This window comes from Mauremys reevesii, linkage group 5 (assembly GCF_016161935.1).
Source record: "Mauremys reevesii isolate NIE-2019 linkage group 5, ASM1616193v1, whole genome shotgun sequence".
Classification (NCBI taxonomy): Eukaryota; Metazoa; Chordata; order Testudines; family Geoemydidae; genus Mauremys; species Mauremys reevesii.
Window position 1 is genome coordinate 32,265,198 of NC_052627.1, and position 17,327 is coordinate 32,282,524.

The following is a 17,327-nucleotide window of genomic DNA, read 5'->3' on the forward strand; positions in this document are numbered from 1 at the left end:
TCAGGATCGCTAATCAGCAGGCGCTCCTGAGTTGTTACGATTTTAACTCCTGGAACTCCATGCTGAAGGTTAAGGCATTAGTATCTCCTGAGTCCAGAGAGGAGTTTGGGGCTTTGGCGGAAGAGGGCAAAACAGTGGCACGGACCTTGTTGCAGGCCTTGCTGGACACTGCAGACTCCGCCACACATACGCCTCATTGCTATCCCCAAGGACAAAGTATCTTCTGGCTGCAAGCCTCCGGCCTGCCACCAGAACTTCAGCAAACACTGCAGGGACCTCCCCTTTGATGGAGAGGGCCTGTTTTCGAAATAGACTGATTCAAGGCTACAAAGCCTTAAGGACTCAAGGGCGATGATGAAGTCCCTGGGCATGCACACACTGTCTACCCAGCAGAAACCCTTCAAACCCCAGCAGCTGCAACAACACTCCTATCCTCCTCGGCTGAGGCAGGATTTCTATAGGAGGCGGGGGCATAATGGCAGGAGGAAGCCCTCCAAGCCCCCATCTGGGCAAGACCAGGGCCCGTCCAAGTCTTCGTCGGGCTCAAAACAGGCCTTTTGAAAGGACGCCCGAGGACAGTGTACTGGACTTCGTTCAGGATCCTACCCCACTTTTCTTGAATCGTTTATCCTGTTTCCGCTATGCTTGGTCTCACATAACCACGGACTTCTGGGTCCGCCTCATGGTGGAAGTCGGATACTCTCTCCAATTTTCTTCCTCCCTGTCCCTCTTCAGGGACCCTTCTCATGAGCAACTCCTTATTCAGGAGATTCAGATGCTCCTCCGCATGGGGGCGATTGAGGAGGTTCCGAGGGAGCCTTATAAGGGGCAGGGGGTTTTACTCCTGATACTTCCTAATCCCCAAGGCAAAGGGCGGGCTTTGGCCCATTCTGGACCTGCACAGACTCAGCAAGTTCATGGTAAAGTTGAAGTTCTGCGTGGTTTCCTTGGGCACCATTATACCTTCCCTGGAGACTGGTACGCCACCCTCGACATGAAGGACGCGTATTTCCACATAGCGATTCATCTGGCGCACAGATGCTTCCTCCACTTTGTGGTCAATTGCGAACACTATTAGTTCACGGCCCTTCCCTTTGGTCTCTCCATGGCCCCCCGAGTGTTCACCAAATGTATGGCAGTCGTGGCGGCCTTCCTTTGTCGAGGGCGGGTGCAGGTATACCCTTACCTCAATGACTGGCTTATCCGAGGACGCCCCAGAGAACAGGTGCAGTCCCACCTCCAATTGGTCACGGACACGTTTAGTCGGTTAGGCCTCCTTCTCAATGTGGCAAAGTCGACACTAGAACCGACCCAGAGAATAGAATTCATCGGGGCGGTTCTGGACTCCGTGCTGCTACAAGCCCTCCTGCCGGACGCTCGTTTCCAGGCTATAGTGGGCCTCATTCGGAGCCTTCAGAGCTTCCCAACCTCGTCGGCAATGAGTCTTCTCAGCCACGTGGCTTTCTGCACATACGTGACCAGGTACACCAGACTTCGACTCCGCCCGTTACAAGCCTGGCTAGCATCAGTGTATCGCCCAGGTTGAGACAGCCTGAATTTGATGGTCACTGTCTCGGAGCAGGTCCTGGCCTCTCTCCACTGGTGGCTAAATCCCTGGATGGTATGTGAAAGAGTCCCTCCTTGTCCCTGGTCATGGATGCGTCAGCCCTGGGATGGAGAGCCCACTTCAGGAACATTCAGACACAGGGCCTATGGCCCCTGCCCATGCTCTCCCTTCATATCAACGTCCGGGAGCTGATGGCAGTGCACCTTGCCTGTCAAGCCTTCCAGGAGTGGCTGCAGGGTCATTGTGTGGCGGTGCTCACAGACAACATCATTGCCATGTTCTACATCAACAAACAAGGGTGGGCCCATTCCTCCCCGCTCTGTCAGGAGGCCATTCGACTGTGGGAATTCTGCATAGCCCACTCCATTCACCTGGTGGCGTCCTTTCTAGCCGGGGTCCAGAACACGCTGGCGAACCACCTGAGCAGGTCCTTCTACTCCCGTGAGTGGTCACTTCGACAAGATGTCATCCACCCCATCTTCCGAAGGTGGGGGTTTCCCCAGGTCAACCTGTTTGCCTTCCGCAGCAATCGGAAATGCCCGGCTTTCTGCTCCCTCCAAGGCCACTCTCCGGGCTCTCTCACAGATGCCTTCCTGCTCCTGTGAATGGATTGACTATTTTACGCCTTTTCCCCATTCCCCCTTGTGCACAAGGTCCTGCGCAAAGTATGCAGGGACAGGGCACGAGTGATTCTGGTGGCTCCGGCGTGGCTCAGACAGCATTGGTACACCACACTATTGGAGCTCTCTGTGGACGCGCAAGTCCCATTGCCTCTTCTTCCAGACCTGATTACTTGGGATCACGCTCGCCTCTGCCATCCCAACCTACGATCTCTCCACCTCACAGCATGGATGCTGCATGGCTAAACCCTTCAGAACTTCTCTGTTCGGAATCTGTACAGCAAGTCTGGATGGGCAGCAGGAAGCCCTCCACTCGGGGCACATATACGGCTAAGTGGAAGTGGTTTTCATGCTGGTGCACTCAGCACACTCTCGCCTCCTCTCCAGGCCTCTGTGCCTCTCATTTTGGAGTATCTCCTGGACCTAAAACAGCAGGGCCTGGTGGCATCTTCTGTCAGAGTTCACCGTGTGGCCATCTTGACTTTTCACTCAGGTGCGAAGGGCCACTCTGTCTTCACCAATCCCATGGTTGGCAGGTTCCTCAAGGGCCTGGACCGTCTCTACCCACAGGTTTGACAGCCAGTCTCCACATGAGACCTTCACCTGGTCCTCTCCAGACTCATGGGGACCTCGTTCGAGCCGCTGGCCACCTGCTCCCTCCTCTACCTCTCCTTGTCGCTATCACGTCGGCACAGCGTGTCTCTGAGCTCAGAGCCCTTACCTCAGAACCACCCTACATGATCTTGCATAAAGATAACGTGCAGCTTCGGCCTCACCCGGCCTTTCTTCCCAAGGTGGTATCAGCCTTCATATCAGCCAGGATGTTTTTCTCCCGTTTTTTAATCCAAAACCACACGCCAGTTGCCAGGAACAGCGGCTGCACTCCCTCGATGTCCGTAGGGCCCTTGCCTTCTACACTGAGCATATGAAGCCGTTCAGGAAGGTGACCCAGCTCTTTGTTGTGGTGGTGCTCCGGATGAAAGGCCTCCCGGTCTCCTCTCAGCGGATCTCTTCATGGATCACGTCCTGCATCATGCGCTTGCTATGATCTGGCCCCTCCCTGCTAACTCCCAAGGGCCCAGGCCTCATCGGTGGCTTTTCTGGCCCAGGTGCCAATCCAGGAGATCTGCAGAGCTGCAACGTGTCCTCGGTACACACTTTTGCTTCGCACTATGCCATCGTCTGGCACGCCAGAGACGATGCGGCGTTTGGTAGAGCAGTACTACAATCCACAGTGCTTCACTCCAACCTCACCGCCTCGGTAAGGCTTGGGAGTCACCTAATTGGAATCGATATGAGCAAACACTCTAAGAAGAAAAAACGGTTACTCACCTTTGTAACTGTTGTTCTTCGAGATGTGTTGCTCATATCCATTCCAAACCCGCCCCCCCCTTCCCCTCTGTCAGAGTAGCCGGCAAGAAGGAGGTGCTGGGTCGGCTGGGGTATATATCGAGCACCATGAAGGCGCCAATCCAGTGGGCTCCACAGCCAACCCACCGGGTGGTGCTAGGGTAAAAATTCTTCGACAGCCATGCACGCAGCTCGCACACACCTAATTGGAACGGATATGAGCAACACATCTCGAAGAACATCAGTTACAAAGGTGAGTAACTGTTTGTTTTTAAGCTTGTGGAGGCAGTGATCAGACTTGCCTCTTTATTTCTGTGGCTGGACATTAATGACTTTACAAGCCAGTGAGGAGTGGAAGTGCTTCTCTTGAAATTTTTCTTCTGAGAGGAAATTAAATTGGAAACTTTCCTTTTGTTAGTAAAGGTCTTTAACAAATTATCTTACCTCTCAAAATTCCTTTCTGGGAAACAGTATAACTTTAGTTTAATCAAAATCTCTTAAGTCCCTGCCCTCAGAAAGGACATGAGTTAAAGGCCTGATAGGGAAGATTAGAATGCTGTGAACTACCAGGGACTCTTCATATGGCTAATAGCACCAGAATGCATCAGTTTTTTGGCTTTGTTTGAAGCACTTCACTATATCCCTAAAGGAGGGGGAATATAAATAGAAACGTCCGTTTTGGTCACTTACAAAATAAATTTAGTGATTGATAAATATCTATTCACTTGGATGGTACCAAACAGGGGTAGTATGTGGGCTGACTATGCAGCAGATCTAGAATAGTTTCAGATCAGTAAGTATCTTGGCATGTGCAGTTATGTGCATTAGAACTGAGTAAGTCTATGATAAATATTTCAATGTGAAAATCAATTTAAATAATCACAATAGCTCACTAAATGGGTGAATACATAAATCCTTCCCCAGAGGAACAAGTGCAAAATGCATAAAATGTTAAATGCCAAGTGGAGATGATTTAATGGACGTTTTAAGTATTTGATGGTGGGTTACGCAGCAGCTTTCAACAATTACATTTTAAACCACTAAACATCATCATCTATCTTAATAAGAGCTTTACCATTCAACGACTTCCTGGGAAAAGGGGACAGGGAAGAAAAAATGCCTTGGTGTATCAATGATGAGTCTCATTATTGAAGACATCCCACACATTTCTAAATCAGTTGTCTTGAAGGATCATTTTTGGAAATACTTTATTTGAAACATAAAGGCAACATGGGTACTAATTAAAAAATAGATCAAAGAAAAAAACTGAGCAAACTACCAATGGAAGTTGTCTTAAGTAAAGACTGAGTAAAGACTTAAGGATTTGGCCTCTCCAGCAGTCATCTGTGTGAAGGGTCCTGTACTTCCCTTCTTGTATGATGTGATGCCACTTTGTATACTACCCAGAGTCACCTTGGCCTTCTTGCTGCCATATCAGATTTCAAACTCATGTTTTTATTTATTGTCCACTCTACCCTAGGCAAGGCTTGAAAAATTTACCCCACCCCTACTAGACTGAGAACTAAACCCACTAACCAGCATGAAAGGTACCTGTGCTATCCCATCCCCAAAGCCATGCTCTCTGCAATCTAAGGAAACGCAGTGTTTGTGGTTATCGGTAACATTGTCAATCTATTTCATCTATTACATTTTGAAAAATGTAACTTTGTTCATATTGGTTTTGTTTTATGATTCTTGATAATGTTACTGCTTCCCACAGAGAAATAGCAACAGAGAAACTGACCAAAGAAAAAGATTTTCATAAAATACTTGCACCGATCAATATTTTTTCCCCACAAATCAATCGAGTACTGGAACCTCACTTGAAGAGACTCATTAAAACGATCCCTATTAGCTCTTTATTGCTGGTACATGTATCAGATTGCCTCTGCTCAGAAGGTTCATAAATCCATACCATGTGTTTCTGCATCTCTCTATAAAAACATGGCAATACCAACTTCATTCTATACAAATGTTTGAAGATGTATTTCACTAAGTTGAAATTGGGGGCATGGGACTGGACTTGTCCAAAATAGTAGCTATTAATTTGTTGTTTAACTAGCTTATTGTTCCATGTTCAAGTCACTAATATGAAAAACAGCAAATCAAAGTGTAAAACCAAACAAAATTTGAATGAAAAGTTGTAATAAGCTCTTAATTTTTAAGTGTCCAGTGGCAAACTATTCCAAGTAAAAATGAATTAGCCACTAATTGTTTAATCCTTTGATGTGAGCACCTACAGTCTTTGTTAGTGCCGAATTCAAAAAAGGCTCTAAAATGATCAGATAGTTTAGATGTATTGATTAAATATATACAGGACAGAAGGAATGGATATGAAAAATGCTGCTGAACAATGTGTCTGAATAACTGTAATTAGAAAGTGGAAGATCTCATTTTAATTTTGCATTAATATCTTGCTTTATATCAGTACAATGACTGTCTCTGAATAGATTTATAGAGAATTCTTCCTTTTCTATTTGCATCCTTTGTTCTTGGTATAGCTTACCCATGATGAAACACTTAGACTGGCTTCAGAAAGTACTTTCTTTCCATATAGACAAAAACATTGCTTTCAGCAGGAGAAGCAGGAACACAGCAATAGTAAAGAAACTAGTTCTGTTTTGGCTTCATTTAAACACTTCCGTAGGCCAGGATTAAGCCATGCTAAATCCTACTTGTCAATAACCCCTTAATTTAACTCGTCCTAAAGATTAAACGAATAGGTTGGCTGACGTATGAGAGCCTGACTGAATATGCTATTAGCATGGAGAGAAATTGAGGTTGAAGCTGAGTGTAGTTAATACAATGCACTGAGTTCTGGCCCCCTGGAATGTTTGTTGCCTTGAGGATGGCTGTAATTTTATGTGAGTTTTGCAGCGAATACCGAGCCTTCCTTACTGGCCAAATAATGGCCTATATCTGGGAACAGCAGGAAACCACTAGGAAAAAAGGGTGATGGGAGAGAGTTAAACAGTCTGAATTGAGTCTGAGCAAACAACCTTTAAATGACTGAAATGACAATGCCTTACACTCTCATGCTAATTAATGCCCCAAACATCCCCGCCCTACATTTGTACATGGGAAGTGGACTCTTAAATTCCAGCATGGATACTGGATAACTGAAGAGGACCGTATAATGGTTAAGCTGATATTTGGATTTGTACAACAGCAGCTCTTGCTTAATTTGTGGCTGATGGAATTTCAATGCATATTTAAATCATTGATCCAAGTTTGAGAGTCAGTGAGCTAAAGATGGATCAATGATGTAAGTCACAGAAATGTGGCGAGGGGCTAGTTCTGTGGGAAGGAGGGTACCATTTATTTATCCAAAAATATCAATTCTGATGCATTACCTGGGGGGGGTGTGTTATTTTTAATTAAGTCCTGCTTTTATCAGTGTTACAGCCAGGATGATTGAAGTTAGAAGAGATCAAGTGACTTGACCAATGTCAGATTGTGAGTTAGTGGCTTAGCCTTAATAGTGACACACACTGCTACCTGGGCTGGTGTTCTTGGAGAAATTTTCCTGACTTGCCCAGATTATTTAATACATTTCTTATTTTTAGTTAACTGTTTAACTGGAAACAATGTTTTCAGACCATTTTCCCCCTGATAGTAATACAAATCCACAGATTATACTAGCCTAGCTCTGTAATCTTCAATCACCAGCCGATCATTTCTCAGCAGTGAAGCAATCTCTTTAACAAGAAGGCAGATTTCATATAGTAACGTTCTTAATCTGTTGTTGATAATAATTAGACTCTGCCTTTTTCTTACTGTGGGAAAATGTTTGATAGAACGCTGGGAATAGTGTAGGATCTCACTGCGGAGAGATGGCTGGTGAGTCATGGGGCAGAACTAAATGAACCATCAATCCTGTGTTTTTATAGTTGTACAGTGAATCCTCAGTCATGGTGTTTGAACTTTTGATTGTTACATTGATTATTTTGACCGGGTAAAGTCATTGCTTTATTATTAATCCATTATGTAGATCATTTTTTAAATTGCAAGCTGTTGTACCATAATACTGTAATAATTCTCACCAGTCAGGAGTAGCTATGAGATAAGATCTATGAATTATCGCCAAAGCAAAGACAAGCAATCTGGGTTTTGTATGAGGTCTTCTTGCCTCTTTACAAAGCACAACGAAAGATTTAAGTTCAACCTCTCTTTAGTATGACCTATTCCTGGCCCAAGAAAATATCTTTTACCTTATGAAAATGACATATTGTCTGAGTTTGCATGGTGATGCTTTCACATGGGAACCTTTCCTTTCTCTTAAAAAAAAAAAAAAAAGTGAGGTGGGGAGGAAATAGGTAGCAACTGAAAACAGATTATTTTATGGCATTGAGAGACAATTATCAGAGTGCATTTTTGCTGGCTACATCTTTATATGACTGAAGACTAAGTGTGGCACAGTACTGTTTGATAATTGCTTGCCACACTTCTGAAAATCAGCAAAGTTTAAAACATAAACAGCTAGCTGTTGCATTTAAATATTAAAATAATTATTTTTAAATAATTAAATTACATTTAAATCTATGTTCAAGTCAGCAGGTAAGGTAGTCAGTGTATAATTACTAATGTTGTTAATGAATGTTCTCGTTCCTAATTATCTTAGTACTGCACTAAAGATGTTGCATTGCGTGTTTAAAGTATTGAATTTTGTACTGAAAAGTTTCATGGTTTTGATTATATGGAGGCTGGGGATTTTCAAAGGAACCTCAGGATGTTAAGTTCCCAACTTCCAAGGAATTGCAATGGGATTTTGATGCCTAAGTCCTTTACGCTCTCTTGAAAACCCCAACCAAAGAGGCTAGTCTCTGCAGGGTAAAGGTTGGTGCTACTTTCCTGTTTATAAACCCATATTTTGATACATGCACACCTTACTAACTTAATTAAAAAACAAACAGAAATCTCTCAACTTTCACATGGGTGAAATATTAACCAAGGGAGCCTGATTTACACGTGTATTTAAGTGCCTTAATATGCAGGTAGGCACCAAGCTGGATTTACAAAAGTGCCTAAACATCTTAGGGCAGTGGTTCTCAAAGCTGGTCCACCGTTTGTTCAGGGAAAGCCCCTGGCGGGCCGGGCCGGTTTGTTTATCTGCCTCATCCGCAGGTTCGGCCAGTCGCGGCTCCCACTGGCCGTGGTTCGCTGCTCCAGGCCAATGGGAGCTGTGGGAAGGGCGGCCAGTACATCCCTCGGCCTGCACCGTTTCCCGCAGCCCCCATTGGCCTGGAGCAGCAAACCGGAGCTACTGGGAGCTGCAATGAGCCGAACCTGCAGATGCGGCAGGTAAACAAACCAGCCCAGCCCGCCAGGGGCTTTCCCTGAACAAGCGGCGACCCCTGTTTGAGAACCACTGTCTTAGGGTACATCTACACTTTGAGCTAGAGATGTCAGTTCCAGCTTGAAGAGACACATCTGCGCTAGCTCTAATCTTATTAGCATGCTAAATGTAGAGTGTAGCCCGGCACCGTGAGTGACAGGGGAGGGACTAGCTGCCCTGAGGACATATCCATCCAGGGCACTAGATACACACTCAAGATGGCTGGCCCCTCATGTCACTTGCACCGCTTCTGGTTTTAGCTGTCTCCTCGAGCTGGAGGTGTAAATTTCAGCTCAGTGTGTAGATGTACCCGTCGGCACCTATCTGCATATTGCGGCACCTAAATACCCTTGTAAATCTGGCCCTGGGGCAAATACATAATAAAATGTGCATGGTCCCAGTGCAAACACGATAAAGTCCATATGATTCCCAGTGGACATTTTATGAAGTTGGGGAGAAAGAGAGCTGCTGTCATCACCAGTCTACACTTCCAAAGGTTACAGGATCACAGGAGAGTGATTCAGGGCTGTAAGCCAGGAGGTCATCCTGAGTTGTTATCTAACCCCTACAACTGGCCTTAATTACTTGTACTTACAGTTTGCAGTACTACACAGACATTATTTAGTTAGGCCTTACATTGCCCCTAGCAAGTAGGTTAAAAAAATAAAGTTAAAAAAGAAACAGATTCAGGAGAAGTTTCCTGCTGTTCCTTTGCCAGCTCATAAATCAAAAGCAGCCCAGCCCAGAAACCCCAAATATGTATTATTCTTTTATCCTTGATTAGGTTAATGCCTCTGACAGTTATTAGAAAGTTTGGGTTATTTAAGAAGGAGTTTGATCTGTCTATCTGTTTTATTACACTTAGATGTTTCTGGTTCTAGGAGGCACTAATGGGGAGTTGTGGAGCCCTTACCTTTACCTGCCCAGAAATTTCCATGAATTCTGGAGGAAACACTGACATGAGGGAAGAGAGCTTGGTGCTTCAGCTCCCCTGAGCCCTATTTGAAGGCATGAAAGATGGATGGGGCAGTAGTCTGGAAAAATGGGTAAACAATGAGGTGGCAAAATTTGCAGATGATACAAAACTATTCAAGATAGTTAAGTCCCAGGCAGACTGCAAAGAGTTACAAAGGGATCTCACAAAACTGGGTGACTGGGCAACAAAATGGCAGATGAAATTCAGTGTTGATAAATGCAAAGTAATGCACACTGGAAAACAATCTCAACTATACATACAAAATGGAGTCTGAATTAGCTGTTAACACTCAAGAAAGAGATCTTGGAGTCATTGTGGAAAACATCCACTCAATATGCAACGGCAGTCAAAAAAGCAAACAGAATATTTGGAATCATTAAGAAGGGGATAGATAAAAAGACAGAATATATCATATTGCCTCTATATAAATCCATGGTACGTGCACACCTTGAGTACTGTGTGCATATCTGGTCACTCCATCCCAAAAAAGATGTATTGGAACTGGAAAAGGTACAGAGATGGGCAACTAAAATGATTATAGGTATGAAACAGGAGGAGAGATTAAAATGACTGGGAATTTTCAGCTTAGAAAAGGGACGACTAAGGGGGGACATGATAGAGGTCTATAAAATCTTGACTGGTGTGAAGAAAGTGAATAAGGAAATGTTATTTAATCCTTCACATAACACAAGAACTAGCAGCAGGGCCGGTGCAAGGAAGTTTCGCGCCCTAGGCGAAACTTCCACCTTTCGCCGCCCCCCACCCCCTCCGCAGCAGCTACCCCCCTGCCGCGGCAGCTAACCCCGCCCAGGGAGACACGCCCTCCACCACCACCACCACCCCCATCCCTGCTGCGGCAGCTAACCCTGCCTGGGGAGACTCCCTCCAGCGGCAGCTAATCCTGCCTGGGGAGCCTGCCCCAGCTCACCTCGGCTCCACCTCCTCTGCTGAGCATCGCCGTCGCTCTAATTCTCCTCCCCTCCCAGGCTTGTGGCACCGATTGGAGGAGAATTAGAGCGTGGGCTGCATGCTCAGCGAAGGAGGCCATCGCTCTAATTCTCCTCCCCTCCCAGGCTTGTGGCGCCGACTGGAGGAGAATTAGAGCGGGGGCTGCGTGCTCAGAGGAGGAGGCCGTTGCTCTCCTCCTCCTCCCAAGCTTGTGGCGCCACTCCACCTGCGTGCTCAGAGGAGGAGGCTTTTTAGGCGCCCCCAACCACTAGGCGCCCTAGGCAGCCGCCTAGTTTGCCTAAATGGTTGCACCGGCCCCAACTAGCAGTGATCCAATGAAATTAATAGGCAGCAGGTTTTAAAAAAACAAAAGGAAGTATTTCTTCACACAATATAAAGTCAACCTGTGGAACTCTTTGGCAGGGGATGCTATGAAGACCAAAACTATAACAGGATTAAAAAAAGAACTAGATAAATTCCTGGAGAATAGGTCCATCAGTGGCTATTAGCCAGGATGAGGAGGGATGCAACACCATGCTCTGAGTGTCCCTAGCCTGTTTGCCAGAAGCTGGGAATGGGCAACAGGGGATGGATCACTTGATGATTACCTGTTCTGTTCATTCCCTCTGGAGCACCTGGCCTTGACCACTATCAGAAGACAGGATACTGGGCTATATGGACCATTGGTCTGACCCAGTATGACCATTCTTATGCGAAAATTAATTATAATAATAAAATGTTTAGTACAGAAACTCCCCAACATAATGACCTCTCAAGATAGCAATGATGTGAGATAACAACCTTGGCAAATAATGCATTTTAAAAATCTTGGCCTACTAGGAAACATATTTGTATACGTTTCCATTCCCAGTCACAAATCTAGCATTCTGGAGCAAAGTCACTAAAATATAGTCCAACAAACAAATGTTTATTTAACGTGCCCCTCACTTTTCCCTCCACCGCACCCCACTCACCGGTGTTGTCCTTGGTCAGTGGAGACTCAGAGTTCAGAGGTGCTCTCACATGAGTACACCTGCCAGGTGGGGAGCAAGAAGGCACCTTGCTCGCTCTGGCCATTGCTGTTCATTGTGCCACCGTTCACTCCACCACTCTGTTGCCAGTGGCCCTGCGCAGTCACCTCCTGCTGCCACCTGCCACTGTGACCTCTGTGAGTTGGTCTCTTGAGGTTCCACCAGCTCTCCGTGATTTCAGCTGAGCTCTCAGTGGGGGAACCTCCCTGCTAGTGCAGTCTGGGCTGGACACAGAAACATTGTCCCCACAGCAGGACTAAGCACTTAGACCTGATTATCAGTGAATTCAGCTGCAGTGGTCACTTAACAGAACAAAAGGCTATCTATGGAGGCTAATCTATGGAGCTCTGTCTTTAAACAGTAGAGAGGGACAGGTCCCCACCCTCTCTTGATGCCCTCAATCAGCACAGGCTAAGTACAGTTCTACTGCCCTTTACTCATACAATAACAACAACAACATTTCATTCCCCTCACCACCACCCCCATTCAAGTGGTTTGTAACCCAACCCCAGCCAAAATCTATCACTTGCTCAACACAGCTCTGTTTGCTAGATACCTAAGGTAGATTAGGTGTGAATGTAAATACAATCTGGTCCTGAAGCCTTTCCCCCCCAGCTCCAGCTCATCACTAGCTGTCAGGGAGAGCTCATTTAGACTTCGCTTACAAATCATCATTTGAAATTATTAGGTTGGCCAACATCACCGAAATGAATGCACTGACATTGTCATAAAAACAGCAGCTGTATAAGGAAGCTAGTCTATGTTCATACTTTTCAAATCTATTATACTTTCAGATGCACGTATTTTATCATACACTGTATATGCTTTTAAAGTGTGTATTAATGTTTCAATTTCAATTAAGATTTCCGAACAGTCACTAAATTGGCATGTAACTAGTTCACAAAACTGGGGTGTCTGTGTAGGGAAATCACTGGCTCATGTGCACCCTTCTTGAACTCACTAAGTCTCCAGGTAGACAAGCCCTTAGTATTAGAAGTAGTTGAACTAAAAATACCTTCTCTGAAGCCGTGGGATTCAGTGTGAGTGTCTGCAACAGAGAAAGCTTGTTCATGAATACTAGTGAATAATTTCTTTGCTTAGTTCATGTCTACTGTCCTTCACTAGAATCGAGGGCAACCTACTGGTTCTGTTTTACAGTAAAACAGCCTGCAGTCCCCCAGCTGAAGCTTTTGTAACATATGTTTACAAAGCAATAGAAAGAAATGAACATTTGAGGAATCTTGTAACAATCTACAGGTCATACAAAGTTTGGTTGAGAGAGATCTCTAATGTGAGTAACTCATTTGCCTTCTGATTCTTTGTATGGCTTTGCTTCCTTGTACTGATGATTGGTCCCAGCATTCTTTCACTTAGTATTCTGGTACAGTATGCTATTCCTCCTTCCCTCCCCATGCACCCTTTAATTTTCCCTTGCCATAGGAATGTCTGTGAAAGTGAGAAATTTAAACATCATTACCTTGATGGCCAGCCTGCAGAGAGTTGGGAACTGACTGTAATCCATTATGGCTCAAACGGCATTCTGTCACAGGAATCTTCACTATATACATTCTAAAATCATGATGCGTCCAGTGTAATACAACTGGTACCCTTGAAAGCCATGTGGTTTTACTGCCTTGAGTAGTCTGGTATAAACACAGTTTGATAAATGATCCATAGGGGCATCTAAGGTTCTCAGTTAAACCATAGAGATCATTATGGCTCCTGATACATGATGGTACTTAAATGATGGAAAAAAGGGTCAAACCTACTGTGTATATTTGTATGTAGAGCTGCTGAAATATGGCATCCAACACTAGGTTAAAATGAATTTGCTTCAACTATGCCTGTGCCTCTTTTTGAGTATTTGAGTAAAGGAGTTTTATTCACAAGAATGCTTACATATTAAATATTTGCAGGCTCAGTAGTTCACACTGAAAAGGGCATATTTTATGTGGAATTAATTGGTGCTTAACCCAGAAAAGGGGCAGAGTTCCCAAGTCTATCACCAGAAACCTGGGATAGTAGTGGTTAAACAAGCCATTCAAAGATCTCCATGCATCCTCCACACATCTGCTGCCTCTCTTTGAGAGACTTAAAGCCCTCTTCGTGAAGTTACACTTCTCCAATCAAGGAATAAAAACAATGCCATTCAACTTTTGTTGTTCAGTGACAAATAAACACAACTCTAATTTTGAATATTAACTAGTGCATTCTTGCAAATAACTGTTTTATCTGTCCATAATATATAAAAAATATAAATCTGAGTAATTGATACATTTGAGGAAACCACGATCCATTTGTGAAGATTGAGATTTATAAGAAGAGGGGGAGACACAAGAATTGTACGTGTCACAAGGATGGTTGTAATGGAGATTTGAATAATACTTGCACAATTTATTTATATTCCAAGAAGCCTTTTAAAAAAAAGTTTTACAGGTTATTCCAAACTAACCACCCCCAATTTTTGGCTTCTGGGCTCACAGTACCCTGTAAATCAGGTCACTTTTATTTAGTTGCAAAATAAACTGTTTAGGTGCCCAATATTTAGGCCCGTAGTTTGATAGTTTGTCAAAGTATTTGAAAAAGAAAATATGAGCCCCTACACAATGATTAATGTGGTAGAATGACACAATGGTCTGAGGACATGGGGGAGACTAATTTTTAGTATTCTGAAATTAGAGTTTCTGCTGCTGACACCCTAGAAGAAATCTATCGGTGGCTCGGAAGGTCACACTACTTCATAGCATTTGTATGTCTGGAATTTTACTCTTTTTAGACTGTTAATTCTTAGTCTGTGTTTGAGCAACATTAATTTTCTCTTTGTATTGTTTATTTTCTCATGTATTTAAAGTTTTACTATGTGATATTTGTACATAACTGTTAGGTTGTGAAAAAGGCTTGAAGTTGATGTAAATATTTGAAATAATCTTTCCTCCCCTTTCCCTCAAGCAGTACACATGCCAGAAATAACCCTTTCACCTTTTTCGATAATGCAAGATGCATACCCTGTACTTTGGCAGGATAAGATTCCAGGTGGCATTAGAACCTTTTTCTGTACAATTCCATCTCCAATCTTATAATGAATGTGGTGTGGGATGCACAAGCTCCTGTTCTTTTCTCTCTGGCTGACTTGCCTATCTGCAAGAAGCAGGAACCAATGCATACAAGAAGAGAAATATAAAAAGTTAATATTTTAATTAGGGAGACTGAAGGAAGTTTTAGATAGTGCCAACAAAACACTTTTCTAAATATAATGTAATGCTGAATCCTACAGCTGTTTCCCCTTTTAGGACACAACATACAAATAACAGAACATGAAATTGTCAGTGTCCTTTCTCCCCGCTCTCCTCCTCCTCCTCCTCCTCCCCCCGCCCCCCAGTAATCAGATCAGGTAGTTGTTAAATTAGGGTCAAACCCTGGTGCACTCCAGCTCTGCAGCATGGAGCCATCTGATGCTGTGCAGCGCAAATGTTCCCCAGGGCTGCAGAGTTCTCTTGGTGTGCTGGGATTAGGAATTAGAGAAGGAGTTTGTATGGCTCCCTCATAGTAATGTCTGTGCCCCTGTCCTCCAACTCTCACCCACAACGTTGCGGGTGCTGGGGATTACATCAAGGGAATACAGTACATCTCCAGTCTCCCAGAAGAAGAGGATGGGTTCTCTCTGACTGCTGGAGATTAAATGAGATAGCTTGGACGGCACCTAAAGCAAGCTCCTGGTTGACCATTCTATAATGGTATAGTCTGGCAGAGCAAACACTTCCCATTATGCTTATCAGGAGTTGAAAAACACATGCACAGTCATTCAAAACTCTGTGTATGTGTGTATTTTACTTTAAATACTACTTAAGGATTATGGTCCCTGCTCTCCCCTGTGGCAGCTCTGGAAGAGTTACTATTGCCCTAGAGTTGCAATAACCACCACAGGCAAAACATGGAAAAATGGGGACAGGGAACCACAGAGAGCAGTTAGGGTGTGGGTATGTCACTTTCTAAGTCCCCGACCTGAAAGATTCTGTACCTTGCTCTGGCAGACGGAATACAAAGCCTCTCTATCACCTTTCTACACTGGGAACAACTGTTCTCCATTGGTTGACTTATGAGGAGCTTGATTACATGCAGGTAGGAGGCTAATACATGTATTACTTCTGTCTGACTGAGCTATGATTTAGGCCTTGACCAGGGTGTCCTTTTTCTGTCCAGGCTTACTGGCAGCTGACAATATACACATGACTCTGAGGTGGTTGACATGATCTAGCTGCTTCAGTTTGTGATCGTGATGATATTGTCCTCGATGTTTGTCCCTGGTGGTCTTTGATAAGTCCTGTCAATGGATTTCTTTGTGTTTCCTGATGAATGGTCTCTACAGTTCTCCTAAATGCTTCTTGTTACCCCTTTAGCCTCTCCCCCAGAACAAGCACGTACTCTCTTACTTAATTTTTCATTAGAATCAGTGCCTCCTCCTCAAATTCCTGTCACTCTTTACTTGCAAGAGCTCTTACTCTGCCGCTTTGTCCCCATCTCACTGTTACTTTTCCTGTCCTGCCTTTCTCCTGACTATTTGGATACTTGCTTCTCCTTGCTCTATGATATCCCTCCTCTCCTCAGAACACCCAGTTAGCAGACTCTCTTCCTCTGTTTCTCTGATGGTCTCCCCACTCCAACTGCTGTTTCCCAGTTGTCACAGGCCTCTCCAGACTGGTTGCCGTGGGGCTCCCTCAGCACACCAGCAGGATTTACATGGGCCATTTGTCAAATATGCAATGAAAGCTCATTTATAACTATACCCTGATTACTGGGGCATGGCAAAAGTACTGTGTAGCACAAGATTTATGATGTACAAACCCTAAATGAGAAGCAATTATGTGTGATTCAGATTCACTTCTTAGATCAAATGAAATGACAGTCATATTAACACCAATGTGTGCTAAATCCCTATTTATAGTTAAAATTTAAAATATTCATAGACACTGCATGTAAAGCTTTTGAAGAGTTATGAATGCGTAAAACGTGATAGATATATGATGAGGTATAGATATGGTATGAGATAAATATGTCATTAAGAGCGTATGGTAATTTTTCCAGCATATTGTTGATGAATATAGCACAGTACTACTTTTTTTTTTTAAAAGAAACACATTCATATATCATCCATATACGTGTTTGTGTGTGGTTAGTGACTGTAAAGATAGCGGGGGAGTCTGAATATGCCTCAGTAATAGTTCAGTGCATATCACAAGCAGCTCTGGTTCAGAGAGCTTTCCATGGATGCATGGTATTTATTCCTCTGTTGCAAGCTGGCATCACTTGGCAGTTACATATCCCATCTTGCTTAATAGCCGTGTGTGTGTGTGTGTTTGGGGTTTTTTTGATCCTTTGAATCTTCCATTGACTGACAGAAGCCAATGGGGAAGGTCTTCCCTAGGGTAGTACCTCCATGAGACATGACCCTGGGAATTCCCTGACTATGATCAGCTGTGACCCCTTATATTATCTGAACAAG

The 17,327-nt window shown here is 44.2% G+C and overlaps 1 protein-coding gene across 3 annotated transcripts in view; it reads left to right on the plus strand.

Annotated features, from left to right (window-relative positions):
* The window catches only part of TBCK (TBC1 domain containing kinase), a 172,628-nt gene that overhangs the window by 153,129 nt on the left and 2,172 nt on the right, over window positions 1-17,327 (plus strand). The window lies entirely within an intron of this gene.